Below are 24,642 nucleotides of genomic sequence, written 5' to 3' on the forward strand. Positions count from 1 at the left end.
GGGGGGTACTGTTACAAGCCGCGGCAGTGCCCAGCCGCCGCGACTCACTCACCCGCGTCCCGGCCGTCGCCATGGCGACCGGGACGTCATTTCCGGCCATAACCCGGCCGTTGCCGGGGCAACCAGCAGACGCTTCAGAGCTGCGTCCCGGCAATAGGAGGAAGCCGGGCGCAGCGATTCTACAGCCTGTGGGCTAATTAATAGGGGCAGATCATAGGAGGCAATTACAGGCATTAGCCTGCAACTGTGCAGGCCAGGGGCAAGCCCTGATTGGCTCTATTAGTGACTGCTCTATTAACCTGCAGGAGTGTGTTCAACCTGTGATTGGTTCAGCTGGGTATTTAAGGCAATGAGGTCTGCTGCCTCATTGCCGGTTATAGCTTCTGTGCTCCAGTCTGCTGACCTGCTTGTTCCAGTTCCTGTATCCTGTATCTACGTTTGACTTCCCGTGTATGACCCTTGGCTTCGTATTGGACTTCGCTTGTGTTTCCTGTGACCCTGATCCTTGGCTTGTTTACCCGTTCTGCTACTTTGCCTGTGACCTCTGACCTCAGCTTGTTCATCATTACTGTTACCTGCTGCCGGCCTTTGACCTCTGCGTGGACCTGACTCTTCTTGCCTGGGTTCTCCCCAGCCGGTACACACTTCACGACCCTCTGTCAGTCTGCAGCCCAGTCTGTCCCCACCATCAGGGGCTCCAGTGAACACCTGACTGGCAGAGTAGACTCCGGGTTGTGTTGTGCCGGCTGGAGGGGTTCCTAACAGTAACGACAATGACAGTTGAACAGAGAAGGTAACAACAATGACAGTTGAACAGAGAAGGTAACGACAATGACAGTTGAATAGAGAAGGTAACGGCAATGACAGTTGAACAGAGAAGGTAACGACAATGACAGTTGAACAGAGAAGGTAACGACAATGACAGTTGAATAGAGAAGGTAACGACAATGACAGTTGAACAGAGAAGGTAACGACAATGACAGATGAATAGAGAAGGTAACGACAATGACAGTTGAACAGAGAAGGTAACAACAATGACAGTTGAACAGTGAAGGTAACGACAATGACAGTTGAACTCAATGGGTGCAGCAGCTGAGCAGTTCTTTTCTATTTCTTTTTGTTTTACTATTAGTTTTTTGTGTCGTTGGTGTGATGACACCAATTTGCACTACTTTGTAATTTCCCAGTAACGGAAGTGGGCTGGTATACATGTTGCCCGAGTTGCAGCATGCTAAGGCTTTCATCCTGTTTTTGTACATGAAATACATGGATAGAAGTACGACTGATAGAAGCAAGATCCAAAAGCTGTTGGTTCAATATGCTGTCCATGCGTTAATAAGACTCCTGTGTGCACACTACATTAAGATTGTTCCTAATAAAACGATGGTTCTTTTACCAAATGGGGATTCTGATCAATGTCAAGTAACTATATACAAAGATGACATAATTGGTGCCAGCAGTGGGATGTATTATCATGTACTGAATTACCCACAAAGGAAGCACTTATTGCAGCAGCAGTGACCAACCATTGCTTTTTCATATGTCGAAGAACAGCTAATGTCATGTATGTTGGGAGTGTTAGTTCCACTACTACTGATATGCCTAACTTCAAATTGAGCAGAGGTCTGTAACTAACACAGCCAATGCCAGGTAAGTGTGAGGTGAACAGAAAGCCACAATAATACCACAAGTATAGCACTATAGGTCGATTCGTAGAACCGTATCAACAGATATTGCAATAATGGCAAAAAACAGACGCTACATGATAAAAATATAGTTTATTAGGATGGTAGATAAACAGATATTGCAAAAGAATCATCTCCTGCAAACAACAAGATCAGTCTTCCCCGTCATCATTTTGGTTAAGAAGAGATTCACATACTCTTACAGACTTTTGAAATGAGGTGTGAAGATCGTTGTGTACCTTAGCTACAGAGTTACATAATTAGTAAAGCTGAAAAAAGCACAGGTCCATTGAGTTCAAACTTTCATACATTTTAATCGTGTTGCATTTTAGCCTCACAGTGGGGTAGGGGGAGGAATTCCTTCCTGACCCCAAAAATGGCAAATGGATAACTCCCATGGATCATTCACATCTATAATGTTCTCTGCTTATTATTGCTAAATATTCCATTTCTTGTTGGAAAGGCATCTAATCCATTTTTATACTGAAATTTTCATCACAACCTCATGTGGAAAAGAATTCCACAGTATTACCACCTTTACAGTAAAGAACCCTCCTATACTGATGCTGAGATCTTCTTTCCTCCATTCTTCCATTCTTTGGGGCGTATTCAATTGTTAGCGTTAACGCTGAAAAACGAGCGCTCATAAAATATTACCGTTTATACAGTAATATTGCGCACGAAAAGCGTTAATACGGTAGTTTACTCGCGGAATTTCAGCTCACCGCTCAGGGAGCGGCGAGCTGAAATTCCGCGAGTAATTACCGTATTAACGGTAAGATTTTTTGAGCGCTTGTTTGTTAGCGTTAACGCTAACAATTGAATACGCCCCTTTGTCTTCTGTATGGTCTGGTCCTTGTATGAGACGTTTGTAAGGCAAATCTTTGAATTGACCTTGAATATATTTAAAAATATTAAATTGAATATGTCTTCTATCCTTCAACCAGTTTTTAAGCATATATATACTTTTCCTCCTAGACCAGCGATTGGCAACAGACGGCCCCGGATTTTTTTGTTATAGCTTATAACACTTGTTTGAAATGACTGTGATAGGTTATTACAGATGTCTCTTTCTTTAAGTTTAACGTTCGCTATTTACTAACAAGGTCAACTTGTGCAGTAACCCATAGCAACCATTCAGCATTAGTTTCACCTGGTCTAGTGCAAGTGTAGAGAAACACAAATGTCTGATTGGCTGTTGTGCACATTTGCACATATACATTACATTCAGAGGATGACTAAGCCATGTGTCATCCTGCTTGTGGTGGATGACACATTTTCATGTCGCTATCAAGAACAATAAACTTCAACAAAATAGAAACTGTGCTCTGCCATGGAAACAACCTTATTTACCTATCTATGGGATGCTATGAAATAGCTCAAATCAGACACAAACCATAGTTCACAGTTTTCCTACTAATAGGCGTAATATATGTATATATTTTGTTTCTAAAGAAAGCACAATGCATAGTAACTGGACATTGTGGTACATCATCATCATTTATTTATATAGCACCACTAATTCCACAGCGCTGTACAGAGAACTCACTCACATTAGTCCCTGCCCCCATTGGAGCTTAGTCTACAGTCACTAACATAGATATAGACTAGGGTCAATTTGATAGCAGCCAATTAACCTACTAGTATGTTTTTTGGATTGTGGGAGGAAACCGGAGCACCCGGAGGAAATCCACGCAAACAGGGGGAGAGCATACAAACTCCACACAGATAAGGCCATGGTCAGGAATCGAACTCATGACCCCAGTGCTGTGAGGCAGAAGTGCTAACCACTGAGCCACCGTGCTGCCCAAATGCAGTGTACAGAAAACTGTCAATTTTATATTAAAATAATCAAAAGCAGCCCATTAACACATTTCTACCTTCCTTGGTAAAGTACAAACCAAAAATAATCTAGATCATTGTATATCACCAAGTTTGGATTTTGATCACTGCTCCCACGAAAGTAAGCGATCTTGAAATGATAGTGTTCAAAAAAAATTATAAATAAATCCATTGAGCAGGGTTGCACTAATTAGCAGATTCTCAGTACAACCATTCAGGGAGGCTTCGGATGAGGGTAGCATTTAACTATTTCACTTCCAGAGCACACATCTTAGAGCAGCGATGGTCAACAGGTGGCCCTGGGGCTACATTCCGGCCCTCCGACTAGTCGCCTGCGGCCCCCAGCTCTATGCAACATCTAAATCAGTGTTGTCTAACCAGTGACACTCCAGGTGCTGGGAAACTACAAGTCCCAGTATACCCTTCAAGCAATAAGCTGCCATATATTGGTAAAGCATCCTGGGACTTGTAGTTTCACAACACCTGGAGCGCCGCAGGTTAGCCAACACTGGTCTAAGTAATTTCAGAGGGTTGTGTTTGCTATCTCTGCCGCTCTTCATCCTTCCCGGACCTGGCCAAAACCCCATTCTACAACTTACCGCATCCTAATGATGTCCCATATAGTCCTCTTCACTAGACCACACCTCTATCTCATACTTGCCTACTTTCTTCAGCTCCCTTCCGGGAGCCAGCCAGTGGAGGTGGGCGTGAGGTGGCGGGGCGGCCGAAATCGTGTCATTTCGGCTCCGCCCCCTGTGATGTCATGATGCAAATCGCGTCATTTGACAGCGGGGGCGGGGCCAAACGTTTGGGATCTAATTCTGCCCACTTCACTAGGAAGTGGGGCACTTCCTAGTGAAGTGGGCAGAATTCAGGAGATTGCCACACTCACCCGGGAGTCCGGGAGACTCTCGCAAAATGCGGGAGTCTCCCGGACATTCCGGGAGAGTTGGCAAGTATGATCTATCTATTATATTGTGACATGATTGTCACTATATCATAAGATGCTCTATGAGGAGATTAAGGTATTGTGAGTAAGAGAAACCAAACCAGGGAAACCCCACTGAATTGTGAGCTCTGCGGGTTGACGTACGGGCACCATTAGAGAAACATATAGCAAGAAAATTTGTATTTATTCATGTCATAATATTTACATTAGACAAATAAAAACGGAAAATGGAAAAATATATTGTCAGGGACCCATTAATTTAAAAAAAAAAATCGAACAATACCAGATAAGATTGACTGCTTTATACGGCTGATATAGAGAAACAGAGGACCTTTACACAGCAATCCTAAAATTTATAAAACGCAAAGAGATAAACATGACCTTGATATTTTATATATGTTGTACTTATATATAAACATGTAAAAGCTTAAAAACATTTTTTATTTCGTTACTGTCCCTTTAAGGTTTATATCCATTGTAAAATGGTGGTCAGACATAGATTCTTTCACAAGGTGTTTCAGATCCCCTGCAGCAATAGCAGGTTACACAGAAACTGTGTTGTCATAGAGACTATAGACCACTGCTTTAGCTAAACAGGTAGTGTACAGCGATTGGGGAAGAGAGCTCGTTTTTGGTGGATTACTCAACCAGCCGCAGACACATGAAACACAGCTGACTGGAAGCAAACCCACTGAACTCCCACTCACAGAATGATCCATTACCACCACGTCTGTCTATGTAAATAATAAGGGCAGCTAGGTTTCCATTTACACCACTCCAGGCTTCCATTTAGAGCTTCCACTTACTGGGCCTGAGTCATTATGGAGAGTAAAGCATAAAAAAGGAGTAACTTTGCACCTGGGCAAAACCATGTTGCATTGGAGGGGGGGGGGGGGGGGGCTGGGTAAATTTAAAATGGGAGGACAGATTTGTAGTTGAAGTAGGACATGTCCTAGATCAACTTTAAATTTCAGTGCAAACATAAAGCTATCGAGTATCTGTGCGCTACATGAAAAAACAGCCAGTATTTAACTTATGTGCAAAATAATAAACCAATTTGCACCGCTTGGCTTGTAACATGGTTATTTTTGCAAACACCTTACTAAGTATTTCTGTCCTGACCTAAATACTTATTACGTTATTTTGACCCAATTACTTGCCAACTTTTCCTCGTTGGCTTCAGGGAGATCCCGGGGGAGGAGGGCGTGCGAGGGAGGGGCTTGACGAATCGTATCAGTTTGTCCTCGCCCCCTAAACGAGTGTCACAATTTTGACCAACTACAACAGGGGGCGGGGCTAAGAGGATGTGACATTTGCGTCATTAAGCCCCGCCCCCCACCACTTATCTATTGAGGGTCGAGAACCGGGAGATTGCCCCGCTCTCCCAGGAGGTCTCCCAGAAAAACAGAACAGTAGGCAACTATGCGTTAAATAAAAGCAGCTAATGAATCTCTAGAGACTGAAGTGTCTTTTACATTTCTGTCTCCATTACTGAAGTCATGTTGTCTTACCTGTCAGTCTTTGGTTAAATCTTGGTCTCCATGAAAATGGCCACCTCTATAGGCATCAATACATGGACATAGGACACAATTTCTGAACTTTGTCATCATGCTACAGATGGCGAAGCATCAGGGAGAATGCCAGACTCTTCAGGGAGTGAGGGAGATCACCCCTAGTTCAGGGAGTCTCCCTGACATTCAGGGAGAGTTGGCAAGTATTAGTTACGCTATGAGGCCTACATCTCACTCTGAATCAGTCCCAATGTATATATAGTCTAGTTGTCTGCATGCCCAATTCTCCACTGTTTTGCTGATTTCCAGCCAACAGTCACCCAGTCGCTCAGCATCAGGGAGAATGCCAGACTCTTCAGGGAGTGAGGGAGATCACCCCTAGTTCAGGGAGTCTCCCTGACATTCAGGGAGAGTTGGCAAGTATGCTTATAAAACAGAACTGCTCAGTAATTATTTTGGAGGGGTGCCTTGAAAAAATTATGGAGACTCTAAGGGTGCCGAAAACTGAAAAAGTTTGGGAACCACTGCCCTAGTCCATACTTACCAACCTTCTGATCTTCAAATCCGGGAGCCTGCGGAGGAGTTGGGCGTAACGGGGGGTGGGGCTCCAAAATGCGTGTCATTTTGGACCCGCCCCCCGCTGTCAAATGACGCGTTTTGCGTCATCACGTCCAAACGCCGCGATTCACCGGGAATCGCGGCATTTGGGATTTAATTCTGCCCACTTCACTAGGTAGTGGGCAGAATTATCCAGATGCGGGAGATTGCCACACTTGCCCGGGAGTCTCCCGGACATTCCGGGAGAGTTGGTAGGTATGCCCTAGTCTCTCTCTGCATGTTAGGGAATTTAGACTGTAAGCTCCAATGGGGCAGGGACTGATGTGAGTGAGTTCTCTGTACAGCGCTGCGAAATTAGTGGTGCTATATAAATAGAGGATAATAATGATGGTCAGCATACAGTCCTGGATCCAATTCTTGCGTCCAGCACAGAGTTTTGAGACATTTTCTTGCATCCAGTATACTGTGCTGTTCCATTTAGCGCATCTAGTACTAAATGTAGGTACATTTGTAATATACATATGCTACTGGCTGTTTAAAAAAGCATAATCCCTTACAAAAATAACTTTATTGTAGGAATACGGTGACTACTTTGGCCTGGCAGAAATAAAAATAGCTACAGACTTATGTTGCTATTAATGTTTCCTGGAGCCGTGTCAGCTATATTTATAGACAATAATAGGAGTCGTTTTAAAGTTAGGATACAATGTTTGAAGTACGCCCATGTTTATTGTAGATAGCAGAAGGGCAACCATGGGGTGTTGATGTTTGGTGGAGATATTAAATGAAACATTGTTCCTCTAGAGGACATTCCAAGGGAATTATCCCTTTCCCAAGTGATTGTTTCAAGGACCGACCTTTATGTTTAAAAGGTCCTGCTAAATTGAGCTAAATTTAATTGCTTTTTCTGAGAAAATATTTTTTTTACCAAAAGACTTTGCAATGTGCAAAATATTTCCTAAACGGCGGGTTTGAAAAAGTGGAGATGTTGCCTATAGCAACCAATCAGATTCTAGCTGTCATTTTGTAGAATGTACTAAATAAATGACAACTAGACTCTGATTGGTTGCTATAGGCAACATCTCCACTTTTTCAAATCCGCAGTTTAGTAAATATACCCGTTAGTATCAGTTGGTGACCACAGAGCAGGCGTTTGTCTTGACAGCATTTGCGTGTACAATATAAACAAAAAAGTGTACCTATCTTATTTGTTAGGCTGGGTACACACTACTTTTCAGCCGATTATCGGGGCAGTCACACGATAAACAACCATTCAGCCCAATATCACATTAGTGTGTTCGCTCTAACGATGAACGATTATCGTTCCAAAGGTTATCGTATTGTTTCATTTGATTTTTAAACCAGACTAAAAATCTTATTCAACGATAAAACAATGTTGTTCCAATTCTGCAATGTGTAAGCACTCAGGATCGGCAGTGTCCATAGATCTCTATGGAGTGTGCAGAGTCACCATCTTATCAGCCCATGGTTATGACAGATGAAGAGCACAAACCGAAGTGAGAATTGAAAAGAGCACAAGATGAAGTTTGTATTGTGTGTAGATAACAGGGGCCTCAGTGAAGTGTATGACAAACTAAGCAATCAGCTTCAGATGAACTGATTGCAAACTTCATGCTTTGGCTCAAGATGCCAATTTCATTAAAAAAAATGGCGTGACAAGATCTCCCCAGAGTAGGATTTCATAGCCGGCTTGTAGAGCACAAACTGCACATGCTAGGGTCCATTTTTGTCAGATGCCAATTAACTTACCAGTGTGTTTTTGGAATGTGTGTGGGAGGGGGGGGGGGGGGACCACAGCAACCAGAGGTAAACTACGCCAACACAGGGTGAATGTACAAACGCAAACTCACATACCATATCCCAGATAGGGCAATAGTAGGAACCAAACCCAGGACACCAGCGCTGTGAGGCAGCAATGCAAACCACTGCACCACCGTGCTGCCCCCTGGTGGTTTGGGTATCTTCCAGGATGAAAATGTCTCCATCCAGAGAACACCTGAGGTCGCCCAATGGTTCATACCGGGCCTGACAGTTATGTTATCCTTATATCCTTCTCAGTCACCAGATCTGAACCCAACTCAACACAAATTATGGGTGGTTATGGAACAATGTCCGAGACAGTGTATTCCACCACCACCAACCATGGTTCCTGCACCATTCCAGACTCAATGCTATGGCACATACCGGTCTTACCTGCCACACACGGTGGCCCAATGCCCTATTGACTTTTGGTGTTTCAAATTTTTTGTTCACTACTTGTACATATTCTTCTTTCCTATGTATATGTAGATCTACATCCAACCACACAAGTAAGTAAATAATGTTCTGTTTAATAAGACTTCTGATTGGTTGCTACGGGACACAACGCTGTTATGAAGTTAAGTTCCGGAATGTCATGCTATTCAGACTTGGCACATATTTTAGATTAATTTAGTTAATCGGGGCACTTGAGCTACTTGAGAGCAGCGTTGGTGGTTTTTCATTTACGTAGCTGCTTCCTCTGTTTGCCAGTTCCTGTTTCACCCACTGGACATCACGCTCTCTGCCAGTGTCCCGGCATCAGGCCAGAAGTAGCTGTTTTCCGAAAAACAAGATGACATCAGACTTTCTACAGTACACAAGGCTCTGCCCAAATCATCTGTGCTGTGTTCACCACACATCCCACAAATGTACCAAGGCTTTGCAGAATTTCATATTTAAGAGACACAACGACATATAAAATACCACAATATAACACCTAATTGCGCACGTTTTTTTACAGTAATTATTTGAAATAAAAAACAAACAAACCCTAGATTAATATATTAACAATTCACAAACTTATGGAATAAAATATGATTTTAACCTTGGTCACTTCTACTTTATAGATCAGTAGAGGTCATAACATTAACATTTTTTTGGGGCCTGAGTCATTAAGGAAAGTAAGGCAAAAAAAAAAAAGTAAGTTTGCTCCTGGACTAAACCATGGTACAATGCAAGGGGTGCAAATTAGTTTATTATTTTGCACATAAGTTAAATACTGGCTGTTTTTTCATCTAGGACACAAATAATTGATGGCTTTATTTTTACACTGAAATCTACAGTTGATCTAGAACATGCCCTACCCCAACTATAAAAATGCCATCACATTTTAAATTTACCTCCCCTCCAGTGCAACATGGTTTTGCCAAGGTGCAAAGTTACTCATTTTTGTTTGCTTTCCTTTCCTTAGTGAATCAGGCCCTTTGAATGTAACATTACATTTTTCATTAAAAATATGATTAATGGCACTAGATTATAATTTTAGTTGGAGTATCCTCCTGCCATTGACTTCTAAATAGGATGTTTACCTACAGTATTTATTGTCATAGCACCACGCTGGAGTAATATCATACTTGCCAACATTGGCAAGGACTGCTCCGGGTGATCAGGGGAGGTGGGCGTGTTGGGGGCAGTTCACGTCATTTGGCCCTGCCCACTGAACAGCAATCACATTTTCCAACCAATTACAGCAAGGGGTGGGGCCACGATGATGCGTTCTAAGCCCTTCCCCCCCCCCGCTTTACTGTTGAGATGATTAAGAACCAAGAAGTTGCCCTGTTTTCTCTGGAGTCCGGAAGAACTCGCAGAAATTCGGGAGACTACCGGACTATCCGGGAGAATAGGTAACTATGAGTAATATACTCCAATCTGCAGACACCTACTGCAAATATGAAAGCTATTCTTCATTTCCCCATACTGCCCCCCCCTCTATATTCTAGTATGATACTTTAGCATATGCAGGACTAAGATTTTTTTTTTTTCCAACTTTAAGTATCAGAGCTATTAAATATAATTTAGTTTGCAAAATGTCAAATTAATAACTCATGAGTATAATATAAGTTGCTGTTATTTATATCACTTTCTAAAACTTGGGTGACAATAGGTGTAAGCTAACATAGTTTACCGCATTGAAAGGGAATCGCCATCCTTATTATACCTCCCAACATTTATACATCCAAAATCAGAGCAAAAGATACCACTCCCCTAATCTGCCCAAACACTCATTTTTTTTTAATTTCTTGCATGCAATGCTCCGCCCATTTCTGTGTAAGCCCCACCCCTTTAAAAGTGTGTGAAGTGGGGCTGCCCCACCTAAAGTCAGTTGGGAGGTTTACATCGTACTTGACAATTTTCCCGGAATGTTCAGGACTAGGGCACCCCCCCCCCCCATCTCCTGTATTTTGGCCCCGCCCCCTGCTGTAAAATGCTGTGTATCACCAAGCCCCATCCCTCTGTCCATACCCCCCACCTCCTCTCCCAGAGGGGAACATCAAAGAGTCGTCAAGTATGGTTTACATTATATATGTGGGGGAATAATTAATACATGTAATATCGTCTCTGATCTGAATGAGTATATTTATATTTGTGTATTTGTGACTAAAAGGGTTATTTATTAGGCCCAAAGTTAAACTCACCCAAATCTGGAGACCATGTTATTCTACAACACATCATCCCACCAAAATTCCTCTACTAACGGACTTTCAGACCTTTCTGGTAATTAACACATGTTCAATTTAATTTCCACTTGTTGTATTTGACTTTCCCCATACTTGCCAACTTTGGCAGCGAGATATCCGGGAGGGGAGATCTCGCTGCTGCATCCTGGGGGGTGTGGCCACACGAATCGCGTCTTTAGGCCCTGCCCCTCTGTTAATATTTACGAATTTCAGACCTATGACATCAGGGGGAGGGGCCAGGATGCTGCAATTAACCCCGCCCCCACACACTTCACTAACAAAGTGGGCAGGATGCGGGAGGTTGCCCTGCTCAGAACTTCCAAAAACCTAAATAAAAAGTCGTTAGCAAAAAAACAACTTAATTACTGACATCATTTCGTTTGCTTGGAATGCTTATAGCAGCCTCCTTTGTGTATTAGTAGTAGAGTGAGGAGGTATCTGCACTGTCTTTGCTTCCTATGTCATACCTGTACATTTGAATGATTTTATTACATCCCTATCTATAAGTACATCTACCCACATAAAATGCACCTGTTCCATTGAAGAGTTTCCCATTGATAGCCTAGGACGACGCCCAGTCTCTGCCACCTGCCAGGACATGGGGAAATTCGGTTCATTTGCTGGGATTAAGGGGCTGAAGATCATTTAAATACCTCCTCTTGCAACATCAAATCTGGTATTTGTGTGTGTGAGCGGTCTCATCTGTTTAGCTCCTCCCACCAGAAGGAATAGTATCCTTACAAACTTACATTTGCCAACATCTATGGGCAATTACTGCTGTTTGGCATTTTTATATGTAGGTGGTATTAGCACTAGAGATGGGCGGGTCCGGTTCTCCGAGAACCGAACCCACCCGAACTTTGGGTATCCGAGTACCGAGCTGAGCAGCTCGGTACTCTCCCGCCCATTCCGAATCCAAATCGAGGCCGAACGTCATTGTGACGTCGTCGGATCTCGGGACTCGGTTCTCGCGATACTTCAACTTTATAAATACATGCCTCCACAGCAATCCATCGCCATTTGACAGAGGGAGAGAGCAGGGTGTAGTCATAGGCTAATTAGAGCAGGGACAGAGAATACCATATTGTTCTTGCAATTGCTCTAACCAAAATCGCTAGTGCAGAGAGGAGGATAGAGGTTTATTATTTTTTCTTCATATTTGGCACTCCCCAGCGCTTTTGGGGTGTCCCCCATAATTGTGCATTAATATTTCTGGCTGTCAAAAGTCATATCTGTCAGCATTATCTACTAAATAATTTGTAGCACACCTCAGTGTTTTTGGGGTGTCCTCCCTAATTGTGCATTAATATTTCTGGCTGTCAAAAGTCATATCTGTCAGCAGTATCTACTCAATAATTTTTAGCACTCCTCAGTGTTTTTGGGGTGTCCTCCCTAATTGTGCATTAATATTTCTGGCTGTCAAAAGTCATATCTGTCAGCAGTATCTACTCAATAATTTGTAGCACTCCTCAGTGTTTTTGGGGTGTCCTCCCTAATTGTGCATTAATATTTCTGGCTGTCAAAAGTCATATCTGTCAGCAGTATCTACTCAATAATTTTTAGCACTCCTCAGTGTTTTTGGGGTGTCCTCCCTAATTGTGCATTAATATTTCTGGCTGTCAAAAGTCATATCTGTCAGCAGTATCTACTCAATAATTTTTAGCACTCCTCAGTGTTTTTGGGGTGTCCTCCCTAATTGTGCATTAATATTTCTGGCTGTCAAAAGTCATATCTGTCAGCAGTATCTACTCAATAATTTGTAGCACTCCTCAGTGTTTTTGGGGTGTCCTCCCTAATTGTGCATTAATATTTCTGGCTGTCAAAAGTCATATCTGTCAGCAGTATCTACTCAATAATTTTTAGCACTCCTCAGTGTTTTTGGGGTGTCCTCCCTAATTGTGCATTAATATTTCTGGCTGTCAAAAGTCATATCTGTCAGCAGTATCTACTCAATAATTTGTAGCACTCCTCAGTGTTTTTGGGGTGTCCTCCCTAATTGTGCATTAATATTTCTGGCTGTCAAAAGTCATATCTGTCAGCAGTATCTACTCAATAATTTGTAGCACTCCTCAGTGTTTTTGGGGTGTCCTCCCTAATTGTGCATTAATATTTCTGGCTGTCAAAAGTCATATCTGTCAGCAGTATCTACTCAATAATTTGTAGCACTCCTCAGTGTTTTTGGGGTGTCCTCCCTAATTGTGCATTAATATTTCTGGCTGTCAAAAGTCATATCTGTCAGCAGTATCTACTCAATAATTTTTAGCACTCCTCAGTGTTTTTGGGGTGTCCTCCCTAATTGTGCATTAATATTTCTGGCTGTCAAAAGTCATATCTGTCAGCAGTATCTACTCAATAATTTGTAGCACTCCTCAGTGTTTTTGGGGTGTCCTCCCTAATTGTGCATTAATATTTCTGGCTGTCAAAAGTCATATCTGTCAGCAGTATCTACTCAATAATTTTTAGCACTCCTCAGTGTTTTTGGGGTGTCCTCCCTAATTGTGCATTAATATTTCTGGCTGTCAAAAGTCATATCTGTCAGCAGTATCTACTCAATAATTTGTAGCACTCCTCAGTGTTTTTGGGGTGTCCTCCCTAATTGTGCATTAATATTTCTGGCTGTCAAAAGTCATATCTGTCAGCAGTATCTACTCAATAATTTTTAGCACTCCTCAGTGTTTTTGGGGTGTCCTCCCTAATTGTGCATTAATATTTCTGGCTGTCAAAAGTCATATCTGTCAGCAGTATCTACTCAATAATTTGTAGCACTCCTCAGTGTTTTTGGGGTGTCCTCCCTAATTGTGCATTAATATTTCTGGCTGTCAAAAGTCATATCTGTCAGCAGTATCTACTCAATAATTTTTAGCACTCCTCAGTGTTTTTGGGGTGTCCTCCCTAATTGTGCATTAATATTTCTGGCTGTCAAAAGTCATATCTGTCAGCAGTATCTACTCAATAATTTGTAGCACTCCTCAGTGTTTTTGGGGTGTCCTCCCTAATTGTGCATTAATATTTCTGGCTGTCAAAAGTCATATCTGTCAGCAGTATCTACTCAATAATTTTTAGCACTCCTCAGTGTTTTTGGGGTGTCCTCCCTAATTGTGCATTAATATTTCTGGCTGTCAAAAGTCATATCTGTCAGCAGTATCTACTCAATAATTTGTAGCACTCCTCAGTGTTTTTGGGGTGTCCTCCCTAATTGTGCATTAATATTTCTGGCTGTCAAAAGTCATATCTGTCAGCAGTATCTACTCAATAATTTGTAGCACTCCTCAGTGTTTTTGGGGTGTCCTCCCTAATTGTGCATTAATATTTCTGGCTGTCAAAAGTCATATCTGTCAGCAGTATCTACTCAATAATTTGTAGCACTCCTCAGTGTTTTTGGGGTGTCCTCCCTAATTGTGCATTAATATTTCTGGCTGTCAAAAGTCATATCTGTCAGCAGTATCTACTCAATAATTTTTAGCACTCCTCAGTGTTTTTGGGGTGTCCTCCCTAATTGTGCATTAATATTTCTGGCTGTCAAAAGTCATATCTGTCAGCAGTATCTACTCAATAATTTTTAGCACTCCTCAGTGTTTTTGGGGTGTCCTCCCTAATTGTGCATTAATATTTCTGGCTGTCAAAAGTCATATCTGTCAGCAGTATCTACTCAATAATTTTTAGCACTCCTCAGTGTTTTTGGGGTGTCCTCCCTAATTGTGCATTAATATTTCTGGCTGTCAAAAGTCATATCTGTCAGCAGTATCTACTCAATAATTTGTAGCACTCCTCAGTGTTTTTGGGGTGTCCTCCCTAATTGTGCATTAATATTTCTGGCTGTCAAAAGTCATATCTGTCAGCAGTATCTACTCAATAATTTGTAGCACTCCTCAGTGTTTTTGGGGTGTCCTCCCTAATTGTGCATTAATATTTCTGGCTGTCAAAAGTCATATCTGTCAGCAGTATCTACTCAATAATTTGTAGCACTCCTCAGTGTTTTTGGGGTGTCCTCCCTAATTGTGCATTAATATTTCTGGCTGTCAAAAGTCATATCTGTCAGCAGTATCTACTCAATAATTTTTAGCACTCCTCAGTGTTTTTGGGGTGTCCTCCCTAATTGTGCATTAATATTTCTGGCTGTCAAAAGTCATATCTGTCAGCAGTATCTACTCAATAATTTTTAGCACTCCTCAGTGGTTTGCGCTCAGAATGGATTCAAAGCAGTCCACATATGATCTAAATGAGCAACCAGGTTCTGTCACCAGTCCTGATGTTAGTGTTCCCAGTACGTCATCTGGCCAAGGCGATGTCAAACAACAGAGTGTTTTCAAATTAGTGCAAAAAACAAAAACCAAAAAAAAATTTACTGTATTGAAGCGAAAAAGAAGTGTAACTGAGCAAAAGTTAAGTGACGATAAAAAAAAAATTGCAAGCATGCCATTCTACACACGCAGTGGCAAAGAGAGAATGAGGCCTTCACCTTTGGCTATTAGTGGCAGATCCCAAAAAGTTACCCAGGCTACAATTGGTGCACAACTACTGTTACGCGTCAAAGCTGAGCTGCAAGATGCCAGTGAGGCATTACAGGAGAATATTTGCTCTGATTCACAAATGACAACAATCCCTGTGGAGAGTCCATCCAACAGTGGGATGTCTAATCGTGAGCATTCTGCTGATGTGTGCCTTAATAGCCCGAGTGTAGCCGGTGATACCCAAATTGAGGATGCCACTTTGGAATTAGAAGAGGATGAGGGGGAGATTTGTGTAGGCGACGAGGGCGCTAATGAGGATGTTGATGAGGATGAGGTTGTTTGTGTAAGTCCTGCACCAGTGGCAGCAGTTCTGGCACGTGACAAGAAAAAGGCCATTGTCATGCCTGGGCATAAAACAAAAAAATCCACTTCTTATGTGTGGAATTATTTCTACCCAAATCCAGACAACAATTGTATAGCCATTTGTAGTGTATGTGAAGCCACAGTCAGTCGAGGGAGGGACCTTAACCATCTTGGAACCTCGTCTATGTTACGCCATTTAACGAGAGTTCATGGCAAAGTGTTGGGAAAAGCTGAAAGTTCTTCCCAAAAGAATACAAGCACTGCCTCATCAGCTAAGACCCTCCGCTCACCGACATACCGACGGCTACAAAATACACCCACCACACCATCCTCATCAATATCCTCAGTAGCGCTCGGAGTTAGCCCGGCATCCCACTTAAGGCTGGATGACTCCGGCACTATTATTGATTCCTCTGAAGAAAGCGTTAGTCCTGCTGCTGCTGTTGCTGCTGCTGGGGGTGAATCGTCATCCCAGAGGCAGGTGAATAAAATGAGCAGTCCTACATTTCAGCAATTAACTGTGAAACAATCATTTGCGAGGGGAAGCAAATATGACAGCAGTCACCCAGTCGCCAAGCGAATCACAGACGCCATGGCTGCAATGTTAGTGTTAGATCTGCGTCCAATCTCCACAATAAACGCAGCTGGTTTTTCACAGTTAATTGAGGTTTTGTGTCCGCGTTACAGAATTCCATCGCGACACCATTTCTCCCGTAAAGCTATTCCACAACTATACCAAAAAGTGTGTAAAAATGTAGAGATTGCGCTGAAAAATGCCATTCTGCCCACTGTTCACTTAACCACAGATATGTGGACAAGTGGAAGTGGCCAAACCAAAGACTATATGACTGTGACAGCCCACTGGGTTGGTCATTCACCTTCACCAGCAGGAACAGCAGCAGCATGTACACCACTACGTAACATTTGTCACAGGCAGGCCACTCTTTGTATCACCGGCTTCACTAACAGGCATACGGCTGACAATTTGTTACGCAAACTGAGAGATGTGATTAATGCATGGCTTATACCACTCAGACTCTCCCCAGGGTATGTCATTTCAGATAACGCCAACAATATAGTGCGAGCATTACAGCTGGGTGATTTCCAACATATTCCCTGTTTTGCTCACACCATCAACTTGGTGGTGCAGAGCTTCCTACGAAATAACCGTGAGGTGCAGGAGATGCTTTCGGTGGCCCGTAAAATTTCAGGCCATTTCAGGCATTCAGCCACAGCATGTAGGAGATTACAGCAGCTCCAAGAGCAGTTTAACTTGCCCTGCCACCAACTTAAGCAAGAGGTGGTAACTCAGTGGAATTCCACCCTGTACATGCTTCAGAGGATGGAGGAACAGCGCAAAGCCATCCAAGCATATTGCACAAGTCATGACATTGGGAAAGGAGGGGGGATGTATTTCACTCTTGCACAGTGGGGAATCCTTTCAGTGCTGTGCAAGGTGCTGAAACCATTTGAAGTTGTGACATGTGAGGTCAGTGCTGACTCTGCTAGTTTGAGCCAAGTCATTCCTTTAATTAGACTATTGGAAAAGCAGCTTGAGAAAATGAAGGAGGAGCTGAAAGCAAGCAATTCAGCAAAGTATGTTGGCCTTGTCGATCAAGTACTTAATTCGCTTCACAATGATCCTCGAGTTATTAAGATCTTGAACTCGGATCAGTACGTTTTGGCCACTGTGCTTGATCCAAGGTTTAAAACCTACATTGAGTCTTTACTTGTAAATGAGCGAGATGTGAACTTTTGCAAGGAGCTATTGCTCAGCAAGTTGGCCGCTGAACTGGGCCTCGGCTTGACGACGTGTCCTCCTTCACTTTCTCAAGCTGTTGCTCGTAAAAAATTAAATTTCCAAAAAAGAAGCAGGGAAGACACAGGGGGCAGACCAGAACAATTTAACATCTAGGCTGGTTTGAAGGATTTTTCAAAAAAATGTGTCACTTTGCCCATAACTCCATCCAATATGAGTATAAACATGCAAAGGATGGTGGAGGATTACTTTCAAGAGGTAGTTGATATGGAAATGTCAGACAGTCCCTTTCCTTACTGGGAAGAAAAGCAGGCCATTTGGAAACCCATGTACAAACTTGCTTTGCAATACCTAAGCTGCCCACCCTCCAGTGTGTACTCTGAACGAGTGTTCAGCACAGCAGGGAACTTAGTCAGTGATCGCCGTAGAAGGTTACTTCCCAAAAATGTGGAGAAAATGATGTTTATAAAAATGAACTACATCTTCCACGAGGAAGGCCTTCACCATCCAAGACATCCAAGCACTGACTGTTCTCTAATGGCGGATTCAAGCGGCGATGAATTGATAGTCTGTGATGATGACGTACACACTGATGAGGGTGAGGATTAAGCTGAAGATGATGCCGATAACATCTTTTTAAAACTTTCTATGTAAGTGTAGGGTGCAATCTACCCCCAAAGAGGAAAGGGACTTGTGGCATTTCCATATCACATACCATCTTGAAAGGCTTCTGTTAGGGCAATTTATCCTTAAGGGTAGGGTGTCATAGACAGAGTGACCCTAAACTGGCTTTGTCCATTTTTCATAATATTGTACAGTCTATAATGGCTGAATTTTTGGGTATTTTATACAAGTGGAGGGGGGCCTAGAGAGACAGAAACCAAACTGGCTTTTTCCATGTCAGTTAATATTGTACAGTCTATAATGGCTGAATTTTTTGGTATTTTATACAAGTGGAGGGGGGCCTAGAGAGACAGAGTGACCCCAAAATGTCTTTCTCCATGTCAATTAATATTGTACAGTCTATAATGGCTGAATTTTTTAGTATTTTATACAATTGGAGGGGGGCCTAGAGAGACAGAAACCAAACTGGCTTTCTCCATGTCAATTAATATTGTACAGTCTATAATGGCTGAATTTTTTGGTATTTTATACAAGTGGAGGGGGGCCTTGAGAGACAGAAACCAAACTGGCTTTCTCCATGTCAATTAATATTGTACAGTCTATAATGGCTGAATTTTTTGGTATTTTATACAAGTGGAGGGGGGCCTTGAGAGACAGAAACCAAACTGGCTTTTTCCATTTCTTTACATATTTAACTATAAGTGTAGGGTGTAATATACATTCAAAGACGATGGCTGCATTGCCAATATGCATAGATGGAGAGGAAGACAATCTGTTTTGTGTGTAGAATAGGCCTACCAACGAAGAATTAAACTGTTTTTTTGGATGATTTATTACCTCAACAATTAGATTACTTGTCTCTAAAACAGTTGGAGCACTAAATTGGGTTAATTTAGGCCCAAAAACATGGATTTTCCCAAAAAATAGCAAAACAAAACCAAACAAAACCAAAACCAAAACCAAAACACGCAATGGCGGTTTTGCAAAACCAAAACCAAAACCAAAACACGACGGTAATCCAGATCCAAAACCGAATCCAAAACCAAAACACGGGGGTCAGTGACCATCTCTAATTAGCACCTACTTGAACGAGCTGCACAGTGGCGATATAAAACTAGTTATATATATATATATATATATATATATATATATATATATATATCTATATATAGATAGATATAGAGATAGATAGATAGATAGATAGATAGATACAGATATATATAGATGTATAGATAGATAGATAGATAGATATGCTCCTCCAATCATATTATGCAGAGCTGAACAGAGGATATATAGTCATTCACATAAGTCCCTGTCCCATTGAGCTTACAGTCTAAATTCCCTACCACACACACAGTCTAGAGTCCGTCAATTAACCTTTCAGTATTTTTCTGGACCGTAGGATGAAACCGGAGTACCCGGAGGAAATCCATGCCCAAACGAGAGCATGTGAACTCCTTACACGTAGGGCCCTGGTGGGAATCACACGCATGACCCCAGCGCTGTCAGCCAGCAGTGCTAACCACTGTGCCACCATGTGGCAATATTTGAGCTACATGGACAATGATGTCGAAGTGGCTAATAAGGTACTTTGGAGGGAGGGTGTGTGCCTAGATCAATGAGGTCCCTGTATGTCCTAATAAATACACACCACGTAATGTATCGGGCTTCTTCTTTAAATCATGTCCTCCGCCCACAGTCCAGCTCCTCTTTCTGCCTCGCACACCTGCCTGTCACAAGATCCTTGGACGAGGATGCAGCATATGGCTTGTTTATGAGTTCATTCCGGCTTGCATCCTGTTATTCCTCTAACAGTGTTTGCACAGCTAAACTGTAATGAACTGACTTGTCGCTGCAGAGAAAGCCCACGCTGCCCTGTGAAATCACTAATACCAAGATGACCTGGGGCCTAGTGGGGAGAAATTAGAAGTTCTAATGGTTTTATTCATATTGTTAGGATAGAACACATTGGTTAAGGTAAAATTCCTGCGTGCAGATTGCAAACAGAATAATGTAGTCAAATCAAAAAGGTGTTATAGATAAAACATACATGTTAGGTTGGCATTTACGGAACAAGAAGTTCCGCACAATTTTATTAACATTGTCTGACAAGCGGTATTTTTACTGAATGTTTGTTAATTCTTAAGTTATATTAACATGTGGTGGAAATACTGTTAGAGCCCCGGGGGTGATGGTCTAGACGAACGGAAAGTCGCCACCATTCCTCCCAACATGAAAGTCCCTGGCGGTGGGAAAGGGGGTGTGGTCACAGCAAGATGGGGAGTGTCCACATCACAATGGGGGTGTGGCCTCGCCCCCAGAGAGCTGCCCAACGCTGTAAAGCGCTAAACTGCGGGACAAAGATGTCCCCGGGCACGACAGAGGGACAGAGCCCTAAAATCGGGGACTGTCTCGCTGAAATCGGGACATTTGGAAGGTTTGACTTACTGACATTAAAGCATTGCAAATTTTAATTGATTACATGCACTGATGGTTTTAAACAATATGTCAGGTGAGAGCCCCCCACTCTCTGCTTAAAATAAATTGGTAAATTGGCAGGCCTGTTCTTCATATGGTATAATGCATACATGCCATGCCCACATGGGGCTAGGAAGAGGGCGTGGGGACATTTCGCGTCACCATAGCCCCGGCTATGAATGGAGGGGGCGGAGCTTAATGGCACGGTTAAGGCTTTAATTTCGGGAGCTTTGCCTACTCTTCCGGGAGTCGTGAAATTCAGGAGCCTCCCGGGAATTCCGGGAGAGTAGGCAGGTATGGTATAATGCCTGCTGGGTAGGACTCCGGGACTCCGGAACGAAACGCCAGTCTACCGGATTAGAGGGGCTGCGTTCCTTTATATTAAGCTAAATATTTAGAAAGAGGTCGAATGCAGGTGCGCTTTCAAGTACAGCAGCGATCTGGTTTCTGTAAATAAAACACTGTTAAGTTACACTGGATAACAAAGTTTACTATTGGAGACTGAACTGAAAAAGCCCTGTTTACTGTTTTCTGTAAGGAACTCAAAGCATAGTTAAATATAACCTCCAGCTTTTTTGTGTGTCTGTAAACTGATTCCTTATTTTTTTTGCATTGGAATAACTTTGTTTTTGTTGAAAAAAAATAAACACTGTAACCTGTATCTGGAAAACTATGCATCCTGCAAAATTGTTTTTGTAAGTCGGCGATATGTGACCTGGGCTGCTGTTAAACTACACTTCCAAGCAGAGGCGCGTGATCCCTAGGACTGTTTTTAACTAACGAAATATTGTTAAATATCTTGACATAGGCAAACCGAGGGGGGGATCCTTGTGCCTGGAAACCCCCTCCAAGCCTGGGGCACTGCATAAATGAGGTGGCTGGACCCTGCCCCCACTTCACACGGCTCTGTTTGAAAAGAGAGAGCTGCGTGCACCTAACAGTAGTGCATGCAGCATTGCCCATATATATTATAGGGATAGGAAGAGTTGGAGAGCAGCCAAGCTCTGTCTAATATTATAGCCACGCCCCCATGCACGCTGGTCACGCCCACTGGTGGCGTGGTGTGGAAACCCCCCTCTACAAATCCTGCGTTTGCCCCTGCTAGACGTCGATACCGGTTCACAAACGCCCGGTCTCTGCTGCCGCATCACATACCCAACGCCATAAAGTTTGACCCATGCACTGAAATGATGAGTTGACCAGCTGCAGCTCGGTTGGGTCACATGTCTCAGTGATGTCACTAAATCCTAGTGATATGATTGGCTGCATTCTCATGAACATAGATTGGTTCAGTCCACAACATGTCTGCCTACAGTACACTGTGTACAGATAATGTGGGGAGGATATTTTATTGATGTCAGGGCCACTACAGGTCGAGCTGTCCTTTAATACCGCAGTGACATGAATCCGTATACATAAATGAGAGATGACATCACTCAAACATCTAAGCCCCTCATACATCAACCCCCCAGCTGGGATAGTACGACATGTTACTTGTGCCATCTCAGGGCATTCACCTTTTCACAAACAAAGGGGGTCAGACTTTGCAAAAAAACACTACATTATTTTCTGCTGTTTTCACAAATTCCTGGCTGAACTGGCTGCAGTAGGAATGTCACAAGAAAACATGTGACTGAGAGAAGAGAATGTACTAGCTAAGGGTAAAGTGATTCTTACAAAAGAGACACAATGAGAGATATTCATAAAAAATAAAGGGCAGATGTGAAAATGTGCAGAAATGACACAAACGGGGCCAATAAGACAACAGAAAAAGCCAAGTGCCAGCAAGTTCGTAGCACAGAACATAGCGCTAGAGTAACTGGTGACAGGTCCAGTGGTGGAACTACCATCAGGGACGCACGCAGCCCAAAAAAAACATATAGAGAGAGAGCTGCTGCGCATGCGGTAGCACATGCGCAGCAGCTCCATTTCGGCGGCACTGCACTGAACAGCAGCCGCGGCGTTGTCAAAGAAGTGTCCGCGGCGGTGCTGTATCGTACAGTGCCGCTATGTAGGGACACTGTTCTTCGCGGAGGGGAGGGGTTTTTGGAGAACCAGAAACCCCACCCTGCGTACGCTCCTGACCATTGGCGCAACAGGTCCGATGGAGATAATGGGGCCCGCTGCATGGCAGATGCAGAGGGTCGTGAGCCCAAATTCCCTCCTCCCCGCCTCCCCGCACACTGGTCCGAGGGCAAAGAAACAGGAGGTCGCATCGTTGCAACTTTCCATAAGCTTCATCCTCAGGCTCAAATACCTGCCACTGTCGTTGTGAGACACCGGGGGAGATTCAATTCGGCGCCGGTGGCCCCAGAAACGCTTGCGGAGACGCCTCACGCCGATGTTACGGCTGGAATTTCCTCTCACTTTTCCTCCCACCCCATAGAGGTGCGTGGGAAGGTGAGCGGAGATTCCTATCTTAACGCCAATGTGCGCAGCCGGACATGGCGGTGATGACCGGGCGCCACATCGCCGCCAATTGAATCTCCGACCAGCGTGTGACCGTCATTGCTAGAGTAAGTTCGTGTGCTTGTCATTGTGAGTTTGTATACGTGCGAGTCTGTGTGTCACTGAGGATCTGATTGTTAAGAAACATTTTGTGTAAAAGGAAAACTTGTGCAATATAAGATATAACGTGTCCCTTACTTTACTTGATTACAGTGTTATTTTTTTTTATGCTATTAAGGAAATCCTCAGAAACGTCTAATATCCTTATTATTTAAAGCAGGGGCTACATCATCCCAGATATATGTATACACTCAGGTAGAACTTTTGACAAATATTTACCCTCACACCGTAGTTAACTAACTAACCCAAATCTGCATGTTTTATTTTTTTGCACACACTTGAAGCTACTTCTGCTATCAGTGGTAAGCAAAGGAATACATTTTGCAAGCTGACAAAGGCAGAAAAATGCAGTTTTACCACATACTACAGCACACAAAGGAAGCAAATGTCAGCAAAGAAAGAGGCTGTTGCTGCAATGAATTATAGTGTTTTGAAGCACAAATTCCTCTCTAAGTCCACTTTTATTGACAGCAGAACAGAAAGTTTGGTTTAAAACCGAAAACCACACCCAGCGAGAGGTTTGATTGGCGGCCGGCCGTTGGGGCCTGCCTGACAACAGAAGTCTTTAAATAGCTCTTTCTTGGAAGTCACGTGACGGATTTCTCAGAAAGAGAAGAGGGCGAGGGGGGGGGGATTAAAATTTTGTGGGTGGATAGAGGCAAAAACTTTTGACGAGTATCATACTTTGCATCTAAACATGTAGAAACTTCAAACCCACACTGTAGCATATGTGTGTTTTGCAAGTAAACATCCTATTTAAGCTGAATTATCCTCTGTTGACGAAAAGGTTTTGTAGCTTTGCAGATACCCAGCGAAGACCCTTCTGCCTCAAAATAGTTTCACATATTGCTGAACCAATATATTCATTGGTGAAATTTTTCAAATTGTTTCGAATTTTGCTACATCAAGGATTTTCTATGTTCTATGAACGTCAGCGAAAGCAATGATCATTTTTAAATAATATTCATTGGCGTTGTTGAGTTACCTTTAAACTTATGCAGTAGCTGAGACGACGAAGAGTAGAGTTTACGAATGCGGAATAGTTCCTAGTTTGTCATCTGCTCGTTCGTCTGCCAGGATAAGACGCATCAAGTTACACAAAATAATTTGCAAAGCTGCACAAACACAGGACGGCACTTCAGGTAGTCTGTGACGGCCATGCGTTTATTTTGGCACGTACGTACCCACCTTTAGGCAGCCCTTGAGGAAGGTGCCTCACCAGCACCAAAACGGCCGTTGGGCATTCTGTGATGTACACAATGGTGACTCAGGTTCCTATAGCGCAGCGTTGGCTAACCTGTGACACTCCAGGTGTTGTGAAACTACAAGTCCCAGCATAACCTTCCAGCAACAAG

This window comes from Mixophyes fleayi, chromosome 12 (genome assembly GCF_038048845.1).
Source record: "Mixophyes fleayi isolate aMixFle1 chromosome 12, aMixFle1.hap1, whole genome shotgun sequence".
In the NCBI taxonomy this organism is placed as follows: Eukaryota; Metazoa; Chordata; class Amphibia; order Anura; family Limnodynastidae; genus Mixophyes; species Mixophyes fleayi.